This window comes from Notolabrus celidotus, chromosome 14 (assembly GCF_009762535.1).
Source record: "Notolabrus celidotus isolate fNotCel1 chromosome 14, fNotCel1.pri, whole genome shotgun sequence".
NCBI classification, from domain to species: Eukaryota; Metazoa; Chordata; class Actinopteri; order Labriformes; family Labridae; genus Notolabrus; species Notolabrus celidotus.
Window position 1 is genome coordinate 23,044,127 of NC_048285.1, and position 18,891 is coordinate 23,063,017.

Consider the following 18,891-nt stretch of genomic DNA (forward strand, 5'->3'; position numbering starts at 1 on the left):
TGCACAGATCTGGTCACACACTGAATACTGTGGTGCCATTTCAGAGGGCGGCCGTCAGCGCTTTCTATTTAAATTAGCAGGGAAACTGGTAATAAAAGATTCTCGCCCAGGCCTTTTTCTCAGCTAATGTTTGATTAGAAATGCAATGGTTTTAAATTAAGATTTCTTTTCTCCCCTTGGTATGAAATCAATCAAATTAACGGAAATTGAATTATTTGAGATGGTAATCTATTTAAGCAAACCGTTCACCATGAAAATGTTTTCCTCCTGTTGTGAACGGAGGAATAATTGAATCAGACCCTGGTTAGTGACCCCCTATGGCTGAGCAGGAACAAGGCTTATTGAAATGGAATGTAGATTCTCTAATGTTTGGCCCTTGTAAACGAGCAAAGAGGGGTATGTAAAATGCAATTTATTCCACATACGTACAGAGACGCACGTGTGTATGAAATGAAACAAGGCTGATAGAATAATGGACTGTGATCATGTGTGCAGAAATATGCAAGCCTCTGTCCGTATCAATGCACAGTCATGTGCACCTTTTATGGTGAGAACTACAATTATGAAGCACAATGCTGCACATTTCTGACTATTTTTTTCCTCATTGCAAATTATAACAGGAAATGATATTCCAAATATATCACCACAGGTCATCAATTCTTTGTGCCTTCAAGGGATGAGACGTGCCCCCAACTGGTTTCCTGCTGCTTTTTGTGTCACACTGACATACAAAAGATCAGTTTGTAAATCACATTATGACAAAAGAAATCCTGCGTTCACTGCAGATTAAAGACAGGTTGAAAAATATGAGAATCATCTCAATGACATGCAATGGGTTTTTTTTTTTACAATCCTGCTTATTTCAAATATCTTTGCTGTGAAAAACATACAAAAGACATCAGTACTGCACAAAAAATATTGGACTCTTTATGTTTTACTTAAAGCAACAGCGTTCAAAGCTTATTTAAAGCTCAATAAAAGCCATCCAGTAATGATCTCCATCATTCTTCATGTAAATTCTCAATTGTTAGACACATGCTGCACTTCTTTTTCTCCAAACGCATGCAAAGGCAATTTTGCTTCGGACCAAACCTGCAGACATGCTGCTCTTTGTAATAAATCACAAGTCACATGGTTCCTCACTGAGGCTTAATGGTTATAAATTTATCAGGGTAGAGTGTATGTCAACTTGGTCTGATGGTGAGTGTGTTTTGTGACCACAACATGTGGAGGAGAAATATTGTTGATGTAAGTGTGAACTCTGAAGCACTCAAACTCTGCGTCTGAATCCACTTCAGCCCATTTCTCTGCCTGAAAGGATGGTATTGACCCACTTTCACCTTTCTATCTGCTTTAAGTGATCCATCCTGACTTACATACCACAGGGCATCTTCTCTATCTGAAGTATCCCACAGCCCTAAGCACAAGTAAACCTTCAAGGACAACAGTCATTACTCTGATCATTATCATAAAGTCGTGTATGTATATATATATATATATATATATATATATATTGCACAAAAGTTAGAGCAACAGATTCACTCGAAAGCCATCCTCCTTTTCAAAACCCTTCCATGGCAACAACTGACACCCCGGTGAAAATCTCACCCAATCACTAACACTACAATTTCCCTCATTGCACTAACATTACATGCTCTCACACATGCACACATGCATAGCTGCATATTAATAGACATCAGCCCTCCTCTCATTTCACTCTTCATCTTCTAAAAGCCCACTGAAAAAATCGAAGTTATATTCCTCTCTTTCCTTTTCCACCTCACTCTCTGTTGTTTCTTCTTTTTTTTTCTTTATGAGTCTGTTTGATTAAATTACTCCCTCGGGAATGTCGGACTATTTCACAACTGTTGTTATTGTATATATTATTGTACAGCACTTGTATTGTTTTCACATTTTTGCATGATGAAAAAGTCAGCTACACCAGCTGATAATCCATTCTAACGGCTGTTCAATTCATCTGTTTCAACCTTTTATCATCTATCTTTAAGATTTTTCATTACATTTTCAATTTCTTTTATCCATCTCTAAGCATCTATATCAATCTAGCTATTTCTAGTGGATTTTATAACTTTAGCTAATAGCTTTCAGCTTGACTGTTTATCTGTTAATTTATGTGATTCTGACTATTTATCCAAGAGCAACTATCTCAGCACTTAACATTAGTAAACTATTTGAAGAGTTAAAGACTACTTTAGTCTAGCTTTAGAGCTTTAGACATTTTTACTTTACACAAGTTACGTTTTTGATCCTTAGATATTGACGATATTTCAGAATTTCCTCTTCAGCATACCTAGCTTCATTGTTTTTTAATCATATCTTTACAATGCTTTTGTCCACAGGCTGCGTTAGGCTATTTTAACTGTTAATGCAGCTTATTTAGGCCAATTATTCCACCATGTTACCATCTGTTTTCTGTCAACACCTGCTATAGGACCATGGATGAAATTTAACTATTAATAAGCTGATTCTGGCATATTTACACTGAGCATATTCCTGAAATTATGATTCATGTGCATTGTCCTAATTCAACAAGTTCATTACAAAATTCTCATCTTATGTTAGCAAACTATTTCAAACATGTGTTCATAACTTTGAGCTATCATCACTGTGTCCTTTATGAGAAGGTTGGTTGGCCTTCTCTTGAGTAGAGGTGAAACAAACATTGGTACTTGTATATTTCTAAAGCTCTTACTGGCAAGCTACATCTTACATTACAACCTTGTTGGAGTAGCATTATAGATACTACATTACTTGTTCTTCTGATTAGCTAGTCCTGATAGCCCCTCAAGCCACTGAACTCAGCAAATCAGCAATATGATATATATTTTCCCTCTTTTGCAGCGTTTTACTTTGATTTCTAAGCAGTGTCTCAAATTTTAACTTTTTTTAGTAAATCTTTTGTTTTGTGAATGATTGTGTGTTTGTTCATTGTCTTTTATATGCCTGTGATCTCGACGACATTAGATATGAGGGAAACCTCAATGTCCTTTTCAAAATGATAATATGTTCATTTATCATTTCTCTTTGCAACTTCCAATAAGCATTTAGGTGTTTTATACAGAACTTTTAGCTATTCAAATTGATTTGCTTAAGCCAACACATTATTCAACCATATAAGAGTTGACCTTCTTTAAGCTGAGACCATGTTTACTTGCTACTATAAACGTTTATAAAAGTTTCTCCGTCTCTGCTTGCTGGCTCTCCTCCTTTACTTGTTTTCATACATCTAAAAAGCAACTGCAAACTAAATGAGATTTTTTTTTGTGTCAAAATATTGTTTTATTTCCTTAATGAGTTGAGTTAAAACAGTCCATTGAACTCCTGGTAATTGCAGATATCCCTGTGAGGGCTACACATACATTTGAGGTCAAAATTATTAGCCCACCAGGAATTCTGGAACATTTTCCTTATATTCTGCCCAATGTTTGAATCATTGATAAAACTTGATATAAGCAAACATTCACCAGTGTTCTTTAGTAGCTTTGGTACATTTTGGAATGTAAAATACATTTTTAGGATAACTTTATATCAAATATAGTGAAAAATGGGGTGGTCAAAATTATTAGCCCCCCTGTGAATTTTTACTTTTAAAACACACCTGAGCAGTCTGTTGGCTTCCTAACAACACCTGAGCATTCAAACAGCATTGAGATTTAATTAAGGGACTCCAAACAGGGCACTTGAACACGTTATTGAGAGAGACTACTCTTACTAACCATGCCTAAGACAATGGAAATCAGTCTTGAGCTCAGAAAGAAGATAATTGAGGCTCATAATAAGGGGGAAGGCCATACTGTCATTTCCAGGCATTTTACAGTGTCTAGAATAGCTGTATGTTGTATCATTGCAAAGTACAAGGAGACAAACTCTGTTGGAAACAAACCTAGGCGTGGTAGAAAACTGCAAGATTTCAAGAACTTTGGAGAGGAAAGTAGTCGAAGATGTCAGCAAGAAGCCCCGGACATCTTCCAAGGTGATTGTTGCTGACCTGACCTCCATTGGAGTTAATGTTTGAAGGAGCACAGTTGTGAGGGATCCTTATCATAGTGGGCTTCAGGACCATCGTCCCAGAAGAACCCCTTTACTCAAAGAGTGGCACATCAGAGCCAAACTGAGGTTTGCCCGTGAACATTTGAAAGGTAAAGATGAGTTTTGGAAGTCCATCCTTTGGTCTGATAGAACTTTTTGGGCATATGGATGTTGTTCATGTTTGGCCAAGAAAGGGAGAGTCCTTCAACCCTTAGAACACGGTCCTCAGAATTAAACATGGTGGAGGGAGCATCTTACTGTGGGGCTGTTTTGCAGCCTCAGGCACAGGAAATCTTGTTCTGGTGCATGGCATCATGAAAAAAGAAAGTTATGTTGACATTTTGAGGGATAATGTGAAGAACTCTGCTCTTAGCCTAGGCTTTGATCGGTGCTGGGTCTTCCAGCAAGACAATGATCCAAAGCTTACGTCAAAATTGGTCAAATAGTTCTTAAAGGACACCAAAACCAAGGTCCTGGAGTGGCCTGCACAGAGCCCAGATCTAAATCCTGTGAAGAATCTGTGGCGGGTGCTCAAAGTGAATGTCCATGCTCAGAAACCATGTATTTTGGACCAGCTGGAACAATTTGCACTGGAAAAATGGGCCAAAATCCCTCCAGAGACATGTGCCAACCTTGTAAAGAACTATTTGAAGAGGTTGTTGTCAGGTGTGGCTCAGAACAGGCGCACTATTGACTACTTAGGGCCAGGGGGCTAATGATTTTGGACATGCCATTTTTACCTTTTCTTGTTTCAATTCATTGCATCAACAAAATATTCAAGTCAAACATAGTGAACATTTGTCTTTGTTATTTTGGAAACACATAAACTATAAACACTTATTTTTAATGGTCATTTTCATGGACAAATCAAGGGTTTTATCTGATTTCACAAGGGGGCTAATCATTTTGACCTCAACTTTACATCAGCACTGATACAGAGAGATGTTTAAAGATAATTAAATCAAGGTTGGGTTGTTTTGTTTAAAATGGATCATCATGAATAATGGATTAACCCTTGTGTTCATACTACAATAATATACAGCGATATGATCATGGTTATGGGATGTGGACACACAACCACAACGGAGAATCACCTCAACATGGATTGTCACCCTTCACAGCCGACAACCAAACACATGTTTTCTGCAGCACAAAAGCATGTGAATAAAAAGGACAGAGAACAAAGCCTTATGGTTACATGTTACCATAGCAACTGCTGATATACGGCTAGCTACGCTTAACTGGAATTATTAGCACAGCAGGGACGCTTGGCTGAAAACACATACATACAGGAGGGTGATCAGCATAATGCAGGGCCAGGATCATTAGCACCAAACTGACCATGAATATTTCTGCTGGGAGACAAATGGCTGCTGGCTACCTGCTGCTAATGAAGAACACCAGGCCTGTCATTATCAACCTTAGATCATGATGCAAATTAATGAAAGACAACCAGTAATAATGTCATATTAATACGCATATAGAGAGCCTTTGTTTTGCAAATATCTTACAAGATTGAGCCAGTTTGAGGACATCACAGCCCTTCCTCCAAATACTTTTAATTCTCAGGAGGATTATAGCATATTTGCATATTAATTAGGCAGAAAAAATCCCATAAACAAAGCATGCAGGAATGATTTAGCACATACACCAAATTGATTTGTAGGACAACTGGTTTTACAGAGGCCATTTCTTTTTTAAAACCAGTGCTGCATCAACAGGTTCAAGTCCATGTCAGCGGCAGTCAAACAGAATTAAACCCCCAAGTCCCAGAGGTGCTGTTCAGGAGCTAAACCTGCCCCGAGATTTAAGATCAGGACACAGAATCTTGATCTACTTGAGTGAGCATTGGTTCATCTAGTCAGGGAATTACATTTTAACAACAAAATGAGCCAATTACGTGCAGTTTTTACTCCTGAAATTAGTCTTAAGCAACCACTTTTCCCTCATATTTGTGTTGTTTACTCTTATGACTAAACCCTGAGAAATATACACACTAACAACCGATCAACTGAGCAAGAATCAAACCTCAGAAAATCCAATAAAATGCTCTAACCTTGACAGTGCATGTAGCAATCATCTCTAATCCTATTGGACGTGCAAATTAGTCTGTAAGACTGTGCCTTCACACATCAAAATAATTTCATTTTCAATTACTGAAATCAAAGACACAATAATAAGGCTTAGGGACACCAAATCAGGTCTTAAGTTTTTTTTGTTTTTTTCAAAACTGCAAACCTTGTGAAAAAAAACAGAAGGTCAATGTCTTTCAAAATGTTCAATGGGATCAGCCTACTGAGCCATAGATGCTCAAACTGCCCGAAATTTAACTCTCCTTTTCGACTGAGGGAACACGTTTTATCTGCTGGAAATACATAAAGGATCAATAGCTTTTCAATTTCGATTGACAAAAGAGATGGTTTCATATTATCTACTCCTCCTGCTTGTCGCTGATAGATTTCATTGACTGGTACGACTGTTTGACCCCAGATTACATTACAGCTATAATTGAACTCTCAGATCCAGAGAGTGCTCTGTGAGTGCTCTCGGCCTCAATTAAAGACAAAGGTGGCAGAGAATTGACACCCGTGGTCCTTAACCTGAGGATAACATGTAAGACAAGCAATCACTGTGCTTTCTTTGAATGAAAACTATCTAATGAATCAGAGTTGAGCTGAAATCTGGAAGCTTTTTTCACTTTACATTTTTGCTGAGTAAACCTTATGGGAGCAAGAGTTTGAGTTATTATTTCAGCTTTAATTTGATGCTTTAATTAGATAGTTAGTGGCCAGTAAACCGTTAAGTGGGTTTTATAGTGTCCTAATTTGCATGTAAATTTGCTTTGTTATGATAATAAAATACTACAATGTCTTATGCCGCTTGTGTTATGCTATGAAAGCCTTTAAGGGAGCTTAATTAAAAACTCTATTGTGTATGATATCATGTGAAGTAGCTGTACTTCTTTGATGTAGTCAATAAATCCTTTAAATTCTATTGAATAACAATGTTAAAACTAGTCTATCAGTTAATCTTTGAACTCTACTTTTTCTGTTATATTTTGAAAATCCAAAATGCGCTGTCATCTTTGTTCCTGCACTCGTGTGTGTCAGCCAAGCAGCAACCTCAGAGGTTGACAAATCAAGTTAATATAGAAGTGCCAAAAATTGCAGTTCTTCAAGTGTCCACTTGAGGCAGATCCCAAAAGCCAAGGAAACCCCATTAGAGCCCATATTAAAACACCTATCTTTACAGCAATAATAAACAGGTTCACAGTAAAAAAAAAAAATGTAACAAGAAAACTATACTTGTCCTCAAAGGTTCTTCTTCTATTCATTAGAACTGTGCTTAGGGTGAATTTCTTTTTGTTATTTACATGATAGTTCACCTCAAAGTTTTTAGGCCGAGTTTCTTTTAATGGCAGGTGAATACAGCGGCATTACCAAAACCTCTCAGCTGTGTTTTTTCAGGATTAATTCATCAAAAACTTTGAAACAGTATTAATAATATGGGTTTCCATGTTCTTTATTGAACTACCTGGCTGTCCAAGAAGTCTACGTAGATATACTATGCTAACCCTTCATGACTTGTTAGCTTGTTCCTTGTTTAGTTTAAACATTTGCAGGTGACTCCATTGGAGTTTGGAAAGTTGTTGATGGCATTAGGGATGAGAAGGCTATTCTTTCCAAATAACACATTATATGTCCTTCATGTGCTGCTCTCTCACAAGAGATCTGTACAATACAGTGGCTAGCCTACTGCATTACACAAGCTCTAGCCTTTAGTCTGATAAATTAACTTCTGTAGTCAGCATCTACCACCAATGCAATCTGTGGGAAACGTGATGGATGGCTAGCTTAGCTGTCACTATCAACTTGCCGTGCAGTAGACTGTTTGCTTTTGATAGACAAGCGTTTGCCAGTCACTTTCCTCTCCTCAGTTCAACCCTCTCCTCCAAATATGGTAACTTCTAGCAACAGAATGAAGGAGGCTAAAAGTCTAAATGGAGGATTCATTTACAAAGTTGAGAAACCAGTGGATTAGGTCACAGTTGCTATATCCATTATTTATCAAGTCTATGCTCCGAGCTCCTTGATTAGCAGCACCTGTGCTTATTACACACCTGCCCCTGATTATGTCATTAGTCAACCCTGTTCATTTACTCCTTTGTTTTCCCTTCTCATTTTCCAGATTGCTTGGTGAGTTCATCACTTCCCTGCCACTTCTTGGTGTAGTTTTCTACTGTTTTGGTTTTTTTTTTTGACCTGCCTGGTTGAGGACGATAAATCATAGTCTTCTTTATACTTACATGACTAAAGAAATAATACTTTGAAGGAAATAGGAAATAATGGGAGCCATCGATAGATATAAAAACGAGAAGGCTTGAACAAGATGGAATTAACACTTGAAATAAAAACTAGTGGAACAAAACACCGTAAGAGGATACAGTATGAGAAGAAGTTGTGTACAACATGTTCACGTTCCTTTTTCACATCAAGTCTGTTATACCCGTAACACAAATTAGCTTCAGCTCTGCCAAATAACCGCTGTATTTTAAGTAACAATACAATAACAAAATGCAATCCAGTTCCAATAATTCATCCCATACTACAAGGCGGCTGTTATTCACTTTTTAAATCAGTCCTCTGTGTGGAGGACACAGCTCATCGAGCAACAGTCTAGGCATTACAGATTAGTTTTCCTCCCCTGTGTTTAAAAAGTTCCCTTATTTAATAAGTGAAGGGGAGCTGCGGTGTGAGGCTCTTTATGAAAGCAGACAGGATTTCATCAGGTGTGAAAAGCAGTGTTTTAGCCCAGCTTAATTGGGTCTCATATTTTTTATTTCTCTCTGTCTCTCTTTGTTTTTCAGCGCTGGTATAAAAATGTTCATGAGGCTAGTTTTATTTAGTTAAGTGCAATTAAAATTTCTTTTTAATTGTAGCAATTTTCTAAATTTACAAACACTGGTGAAAATATGTGTCTGTCTTTTTCCTTTTTCTCTACAGCAGAGCTTTTTCCAAATTGTCAAAACATGAGGATTATTTTTCCATTTTAATTATTTTGTAACTTTTACTAAACACACAAAAGACCTCCTCTCAAAGTCTTTGATTCTCAGTTACCTACTGTTAGTCACACAGTTGTTTGAGCCGATCTGTATTTCTAATTTTCTTTTTAATTTACTGGTTTGTTGTTGGTTTTGTCATTGTTTCACTGACATATCCTTTTAGTTCCAAACCTGTAAATTAGTATAAGTCAACTCAAACTGAAAAATTATTTTTGCATCATAGGTTTTATACTGTATTGACCAAAACCACAAAATAGGTAGGATTTAAAAACAGCTTACAGGTCAAACAAAGTGATAATATCATGCTATTCAATAGTCAATAATCATGAATGCAAACAGAGTAAGACAGCAGAGCAAGTTTACCAGATTTGGGACTAAGAGTTATCATCAAGGCTGTCAAACAATATATAATTTTATTTGCAATTAATTGCTGAATTTTGATGGTTAACCAAGATTAAACGCATGTTTTAATTTCTTTAATTTTGCATTTCAAAACTATTTTTAGGTCTATATTAACAATGTAAAGCGGTTCATACCAGTTTCTAGATTTTGGCATCAAATGTACTTTGGATTTATTGTTAAAATTAAGGGGTCACTGCTATACCAGTGTGGTCTGAAAACCATGACTTGGACGTAAAAGGCAGCATCAGTATTTTATTTGCAGGTATGCAGTGATTCACACACTTCAAAATAGTGTTCTGTCAGCTTTTGTGATGAGTCTATTTAGCTGCACTTGTATGCTAAGCTCATAGGTAGTAGCTCTCACTTAAAGTACTTTAGTGATATTTTCGTTCCATGTGACACGGAATGTTTATCACTTTTGACTTGTCAACTGAGCCATCTGGTTTTTTCAAAGTGAAATGTGCCATTCAGAAGTATGCTGGAAGACACTGCAGCGGCTTAACAACACGTGTCAAAAAGGAACAAAAAAGGATGGAATTTGTAAAAGGTTACAAGTGAATGTTGGACCTTAGCCTCACACCCCATTCAACACATGAATGCTGACAGCCTTGGTTATTTCAGACATTTCTTTTTAATTAGAACATTTGTGCAAACTATGGAGCAACATAAAGGTGTCCAAAATGTTTGCGAGTTGGTTTCAGGTTATGAATTCAAAGAGTAGTCAGTGGAATTTACATTATGAAAGGTTTGAATGTACTAAATGAGGAATAATTATTGTATATAAAGTAATCAAATCCATTTGATTTCTGTTACATGTTTTTTTCAGATCTTTTATCAGCAATGATTGTCTGAAGGACTGGAAGTATGTGCTCTATACCTGAAAGTAGTCCAGTGCTTCTTGATTGAATAAAGCAGCTACTTGGGATGAATAAATATCTAGGCCCTAAGCTTCTGGTTAAAGAGCGTTGAGACTGAATGTGAACAAATCGGTCTTTAAATTAAAAACTGATTTAGAAATAAATTTAGCATGGATTTTAAAAGAGTGGGAGGAAGGTATCTTTTTTCTGAGTGTAGGTTTGATATATGAGTAAAAAGTCACCTACAAGCTTTGGATCATGTAGGATACAGTTACACAGCTTTTAAGTTTTTCAAGGCGACTAAAATAGCCACGTCTTTTGCCTTGTGTCTTGTTAAAATACTGCAGCATGAGTGTGCTGGGGTTTTGCATCAGTGGTTGTTTTTGAGTCGCAGAACTGTCTTTTATTTTGTCATCCAAGGACACACTTTGTCAGGATTTCTGCAATCAGCGCACAGGCTGCCATTTGCTACAAAATGAAGATTCTGACATGTAACTTCTCAAATTGCACCAACTGTTTGTTTTCCAATCACTTTCTTCTGCACAGTTGGTTTTTATGTGTTTTTATGGAAGCCCTTAACCAATATAGGGTATATATTGTGATTTAAAGAGGTCGCACATCATACATTCATTATCATGTTTTTAGAGTCACAAACTAACCCACCAGCTCAAACACTAAAGACATTTTGGGAGGGGTGATGCTGGACTCTGGGGTCAGTATTCAATGACTTTATTTCAAAAGAACTCAGGGCACTGCCAAACTTTTTTGAAAAGGGGTATATCATCTTTCTGAAAATATTTGTTCAGAAAGTATTCATGATTGTCATTCCTTTAAAATCTTATTTCTATCACAAGTGTTCAAACAAGTTAAAACTCAAGGCGATACATCATCAATCAAAAAATTATTTCTAGTTTATACTGAACAAACAACATCAGACAATGCAGCAGGACAGTGTGAGTCACTGTCCATGAGAATGAGGCCAGTTATATAAAAGACCTTTATTCCTTCACACTGTAGAAGCTCAAGTGTCGTCTCCTTAAAAAGGCTTAAACAGAGGGCTAAGGCATGAAGTGCCTCCTCTCCGCCGTCCTTGCTGCAAAGCTCCAAACAGGGGCAGTACGACTTATAGTTGCAGCACTACTGTTGTCTCTCCATAGGCACAGCCCTGCAGTGTTGCGTGACATTAGGCCTGAAGTGCACCGCAAAGATGCAAGTGACACAAGCAAAGAGGATCAGCACCAGTAAGCAGCCCAAAGGCAGCAGCAGAATGTAATGAATGAGTCAGTCCCCTCGCCTGTACTCTGCTCCTAGCAGAACACAGGACAGACCTTAGAACAGTGTTGGTGTTGACACTTAATGTTATATAATGTACGTGAATAGGGCAAATCTGATACATACTGTATGTGTGTATGTATACAACTCTTCAGTGTGCAGAGTTACTGGATCATGACAACTTGTAATAAGTTTCTAATGTCGAAAGTACTTTACCTGCTCATAATGACTCACACAGTGTAATGAAGCAGACAGAAAATGCCTGTAAATTAAAAGAGGCCATGTTTGAAGTGAGACACAGTATGAAGACTGAGGCGGTGCAATTGGTGTCATTAACTAATTTGCACACTGAATTATTCAAATCACAAGCAGGGGGGAGACTGACAGCCCGTGTTTACATGCTGACCCTAATTATCAAAATACTTCATTAGGAACATGCTCTGTCCTGGTATGCTGGCCTCATAATGTCTGTCATGTTGGCTAAAATAAACACTAGTGAGGCCTATCAGGATGACATCATGTATAATGCTCTAGTGTTTGACTGAGCGCACACTAATTAAGCTTTTTAAAATTGTGTTCACATGTTTTCAGTACTCCCAAAGCTCAGTTGTTTGGTTGAAATCCCCCCGTGGACATGTAAACACCATGGTGCTAAAAGAGAGACCCAAATAAAAACATGTTTTAAACTTTTGTGGAATATTTCTCTGTTTTATAGTCTATCAAACAGACAACATATGGAAAAAAATAACATTATCAGGAGAGTAAATCAACTGAATTGTACGATACTGCCAGTCTTTAATTGCAGTTTTATTAGATCGCTAAAGACTGTGCTAAAAAATGTTGCTCTAGGGTTTAGCTACAAAAAAAACAGCTTCAAACTGACGGATTGAGCTCAATATTGGAATTTCTCTGAAAAAAGTGTGATTGTCTTGTATTTGTCAGTTATTAATCCAATGTGGTCACACTTTATAACTAAACAGTGTTAAGCAGTAGTAAAGCATCACCTATATGGATTCATTCATACTGAATTCATCATCTTTAAAGCATTGTTTAATGTTAAGTATTTGAGTGCAATTCATAAACACATAAGTGATTAATATGTATTTATCTATTGTGAGTTTGATGATTTGATTGTGATGGAATCAACATTTCAGATCAATTATTACATCATTCATAAAGCAGTTATTTATAAGTTGGAAGTAATAAAGCATTAATCAGTATTTAAACATTTATGACTGTTATTAGTGACTTTATTTTTTGGTCTATCCCCTGAGCTCTCCTTAACCCTCCAAAAAAATAAAGCCTTTTAGTTTTATTGCTGAAACTATTCCGTGCAGAGTTTCAGTCCCAGAACAGTAACCTCTTTAAAACTTAATTGTTGCTTATTCTGTTTTCTTGGAACTCTGAAAACCCTTCCTTTAGAGGACCACAAAACTCCTGACCAAACATAAGGTAAGGCCATCTGCATTGTCATGGTGAGCCGTGCTGGCCTCTGCTTGGATCTGTGCCTCGCTCTCATCCTCTGACTGGCCTCCAGATACTGACTTACTCATCCTCGACCTGACCTTTGGTTTGATGTCTTCCAGCTGGATGTCCAGTGGGAGGCTTTAAAGGTGAGATAAAGAAGTGGATTCTGCTGCCGGATATGAATTGACTTTTGCTTTTAAAGCTGATTCTTCACAGGCTCCACTTGCAGTGGTGTGGTGAAGCTTTGTACTAGTTTTTCCTTTTAACAATTTTCACCACTATGCTTGATCAAACAAATAACTAGATTATTATTGATGACGTTCAAAGATACACTTCTCTATCATGCTGTTTGGGGAACAGACATGGGAAGTCACCATGATCCGAAGTCCATTACTGGTGATGTTTAAATATGCATGAGATTTAAACTGTTTTCAAAAAAGAAAACTGCGGGGCGCTGGTGGCCTAGCGGTCTAAGCGCCCCACATACAGAGGCTATAGTCCTCGTCGCAGGGGTTGCCGGTTCGATTCCCGGCCGGTCAACCATTTCCTGCATGTCGTCCCCCACTCTCTGCTCCCCACATTTCCTGTCTCTCTTCAACTGTCCTCTCAAATAAAGGCAAAAGGCCAAAAATATAACTTTAAAAAAAAAAAAAAAAGAAAACTGCTGCTTCATCTTTGTGACCAAGAGTGTCTTAGCTCTACATTTCTAAATGTATCTAATTATATAATTTATATATACCCTAAATTTTCAAAAACTGCAAAAATGTCTTGCTTCATTTGAGGTTTGGTTACAGTGCATCTCTGAGTGCAGGCTTGATATGAGGATGTGAAAATTATGTGATACTGGCAAATAGTGTAAACAGTAAGAACCTGGCTGTAACCTAGTTTAACACTTTTTAACACGTTTTAAAATGTGTCCAACAATTAGATCAAAAGTAGTCAGTAAAATCAACCACAAAGACACATTGTCATAAAACCAGTCAAAACACTTAGAAAGGTAGCTGATACACATTTCACAGTCAATTCAAGATGCTGATAACACAAATATCACTCTTAATAGCTCGTACATGGATATGAGTTTTGTAAAATAATTGCTTTCTTTGCTATCTTGGGTGACAAAAAAGTCTGGAGTATGTGCAATGAAGCACTGACGTGGAAACTGTTCACAGTGTCCTGTGGGTTGTTATCTGTAAGACTTTATAGGTAAGAGCCAACTTCAACAAGTGGTTGTTCTCTGAAATAGTTTTATATTTGTTTTTAATAAAGGATAACACTGTTACATGTTAAGAAATATGCAGGAGTGCATGTACAAAATGTCTAACCAGTGTTGATACAGTGTGCAGTTACTCCAAGACAGTTTTGATACTGATGTCCAGTGATTCCTGGTTAATGTTTTCAGGAGTTCCAGTTTGTTTGCTTTATCTGTGACATGCAGGTCCTCTATGCACAAAGCAAGTGTTCCCCAAGATGCTAAATTATGACTGGTTAAAACATGCCAACTGGATGTTCTTTAGTTTAGATCCAAGCAACTGTTCTGTAACGATTCACACACTACCAAAGAGTGCTCTGCTGACTTTAGTGATGCTGTTATCTGCTGACATCAGTCTGGTTAGCTGCACCTGTATGCTTAGCTTGTAGATAGTAGCTCAAACTCAAAGCTAAAATTCAAACTGTTTTATTTCCGTTGTACACAAAGTGCATGTTACTTTTGACTTGTAAGCTGGAGCTTATGTGAATACTTCTTCAAGTAACTTTGTTCTTAGGATAACATCGTTTTTGGCGCCAGTACCCATGGCTTAGTGAATAAAGTGTGTGTACAGAGGCTATAGCCCTCATCAAAGCAGCCGCTGATTTGATCCTTGACCAAGACCCTCTGCTGCATGTCTTCCCTCACTTTTTACTCCACATACTTTCCCTTCAACTTTCTTAACCAGTAGAGGTGAAAAAAAGTTTAGCCCATAAACACTGAAATACCTAATTGATTAACAGAATCCCACTAGTACGCAGATATCACCCTCTGGGGAACATGAATCCATGTTTAAAATGCCAGTGTAACCAATCCAAAATTGTTGCCGGACTAACCGACAGACAACATTACCATCAATAAAAAGCAGTCGCTTTTAAATCCATCTGGCATCTCGCTTGCCAGCTCCAAAATTATTTAAGATGTCTGCCTCTGTATCTGACAGAGAGAAAATGAGCTAACCTGTTCTAATCTACACTAAGTGAGAAAATGGAATTGAATTAAATATGCTCTCCCCTCTTCAGTGGAACTTAATAAAACCCATCACTATAGCTCACACGCCATCAATGAATGTTCAGCTGGGGATGCATTTGGTTTTATATATCCTCTGTGAGAGATAACAGGTCACTGTGAGAAATAATGATGAAGCTCACACATCCATTTTAGTCTCTGCTGAAACGTCTGCTCATCTGTGTTGGTTCATGGATGATTGATATGACAATTACTTAACATCTGACGCACACCCTGCCTTTAAATACTGCTGTGTATAAGTCACTGTAACTGGTAGAAGCAATGATCTCAGCAGCAAGACAGAGATTCAGACCTTAGTGGCTTTATGTGCAGTCAGCCTAAAAAATAGGCTATACAAGATTTTACTCTACACTTTGTGAAAACTGCATTATTATTCTGAAATGGTTTATATGCCTTCTGGGACACACCACACAAGCTCTCAGACTCTCCAAAGTATCGTTCATCCTATACTGTACTAGAAGATAGTAAGAATTACTTTACAACTCAGCCAGTGGGTGGACAGCGTTACACATGGCCCAACACACTGCTTCATTCAATAACACAACTGGACCGGGAAAGTTGCATTTCCCAGAGTGGCGTTGGGTCTCAAGATAAATCCGAGGAACAACACGTTCAGAATAAAACATACGTTTTTCTGTTCACCAATAATAAAAACATTTCATCTGACTTTTTCTATTTGCTTCCAATGTGCAAACGGAAACCATGCCAATCTGACACAGCCTGACTGAAAGACTTGAACCCAAAGGAAATGGCCAGCTTATTAGATCTGTGTGTTGAATCTGTTGAAACTGCAGTATGAAACAGGAGAATGAGAAGAGGAAGAAGACAAAGAAAAATACACACTTATTTAATCTATTACTTTGCTTATCCTCAAGTGTGCCTTTCTGCGAAAGCACAGACAACTTCAACTGGTTCATATAGTACCATAAAACCTGTAATAAAGGCCACAAGAGGCCATACATAAGACACGGATCATTCTGGGGGGTCTCCTAGAACAGGGGTTCCCAAACTGTGGGTCGGGACCCCAAGGTGGGTCGCGAGACACAAATAGAGTTATCTAAAAATAGTTTATTTTACCCATTATAGTAAAAAATATCGACAAAAATAGTAGCTAAACTTGAGATAAAACCTTGAAAATAGAAAATGTAATGAGTTTTCTGCCTTTCTTTTTACCAGATGACTCCTAAGTTTAGGGTTAGTGAACAGTTAATTATCAAAAGCATCAGTAGCAGTAGGTTAATTCATAACGGCACAGGAAACACAGCCACATGCTCATATAGGTAGGCTAATTCTCTGCAGACCATCTAAATGAAGCCACATTAAATCACTTTTAGGGACAGTGGGGGTCAAGAGTCTTTGGCACCTATATTTTGGGGGTCACGGGCTGAAAAGTTTGGGAACCCCTGTCCTAGAAGGTTTCATCAAGGTTTATTTTCTATAGACTAGCCACACACTCGACAACTTTTACATCTTCACCAATTTAAAAACCATTGGAGAACACACACATAAGGACAGTTTCGACAGATTTTTAAAATACAATCCTCTGAACACACGGACTGGACAATTCTGAAAACCGATAGATCTCACACTTAATGTTTGTGGTAATAACTTTCACAGCGGCGAATTCAAAGACACAAGATCTTCTTCGTGACCTTCAAAACTCACAACATCCTGTTTGTCACGCTTCCCAGTCTGCTCCTCTCATTGGTTATTGTGGGTATTCAATTGGATGCAGTCCAAAACACAATCTTAAATTTCAAACATGTTGAGATTTATGATTCCAGGTCAGGGAGGCTCTGATTCGAATCAGCTGGAAGCAGTAAAATTGTCTATTGACACCACACACTTAAGGATTATTTGGATAAATAAACGGTTACAACAAGCCCCAAATCAGGTCACACCCCCCAATCACTGGTGTTGCAAATCGGGCCCTAAATGGTGCCTAAAACCGTCTGGTGTGTGGCCAGCCGGAGAGTACACCACTGTTATCTTGACATGCATGATTATGACCTAATGAGGGAGAAAAGCTGTGAAAAAGAGGCTCAGCTAGCCTGGTCTGCATTACTCTGTTTCCCAGTACGCTTTGCACAGTGAAGCTGTGTATCTTAAAAATGCATCTTGTACACCGTTACTGACATTGTCTGAACTTCCTCAGAGGAACTAAACAGAACCAATTTCAAGCTATTCCTTGAAGTCTTACCGAGCAAGTACAGTCAAACACCACCAGATGCTGTAGCCTGATCAGGTTTGTTAGAGTAGTTGCACACGATGACCTGATTTGACCAACATACTTCAGCATAATTCACAACGTAGACTGATGGGCACATGATGCAGGGTCAAAGCCCTTACCTGATTACAGCTGAAGAGACCACAGTTCTCCTGTTCTTCTGTTTCTGCAGGCTCAGTCGTGACAGATAAACACAATAGGCAGTGATTGCTTGCAGAAATCCAGGTCATAGGTTATGTCCATCTGCAAATGTGAATAATCAACAATATATTTCTAAATAACACTGCTGCAATACTTATACACAATTATTGAGATGCATTTGATAAAGGCCTCACAAAACACATGATTATATTAAAAGTGCTATATTGAGAAAGATTTTTCCCATACATGTGAGATGTCTATTCAGTGTTGATTATCTTTTCGATAGCAGAATGAAAAAAAAATACTGGCCCAGTTTTATAAAAGTTAGTGGAAGCGTGAGCAAAAGCAGCAAAAGAAAACACTCCTTAAATTTTGGTATTAAATCCAATTTTTAAAAAATAACCATATGCTTGAGAACATATCCAATCTTTGAATACAAGATGTGGCATCTTTGTTTTAAAGGAGAGGCCAATAAGGAGCTTCTTGAAGCCTGCATTTAACTTTAGGGCCAGCAGGGGGCGACTCCCATGGCTGTAAAAACAAGTGAAGTTGTATTTTACAAGTGGAGATAATAACCTAATTCTCAGGTGTTTTATTACTGCTGTAAGCACTTTCCTATTGACTTTATGGTTTCAATCTATTTTTTTAAGTCTACTTCAGCACAGCAGAGTGCTCATTGTGTAAATTATGGTCCCTACTGACATCACAGTGGGGAATGCACAATGGTAAAGCTACCTGTGATTAAATTCTACCCAGGGTTGGTGACAAAAACACACAGCAATGGAAAAAAAATTAAATTTAGAGGTTCATAAACTTATATGAAGTTTTGGGTTTTGTTACCGTTCATGATAACCAGCTGTCTGACATAGAATAACATACAAGTGTATAGCTGAGCTGCTTATACAGTACCTCAGCTAGGCACAATCATAAAACAAAATTTGTATTGTTTGGAGAATGTATACAGACCTTTATAATGGTTTTACTTGCACATTACCTAAGACTGTACTATTGGCGTTGGCAGACTTTTGCATTCTAAGAGGCTTCTTGTAATTTAACACAGGGCTGGATGAATTTCTTTAGCTGCAAATGTAACTGAACTAGAATAATATTTCATGTATTAAAGCAAAAGAATGAATAT

General features: G+C 37.6%; 1 protein-coding gene across 2 annotated transcripts in view; it reads right to left on the minus strand.

Annotated features, from left to right (window-relative positions):
* Positions 1 to 18,891, minus strand: part of cadm1b (cell adhesion molecule 1b) — a 228,929-nt gene that overhangs the window by 195,193 nt on the left and 14,845 nt on the right. For both annotated transcript variants that reach the window (XM_034701417.1, XM_034701416.1), the window contains exon 3: positions 17,735 to 17,855. The gene's annotated coding sequence lies outside the window, so the exon portion shown is untranslated. The remainder of the gene's footprint in view (positions 1 to 17,734; positions 17,856 to 18,891) is intronic.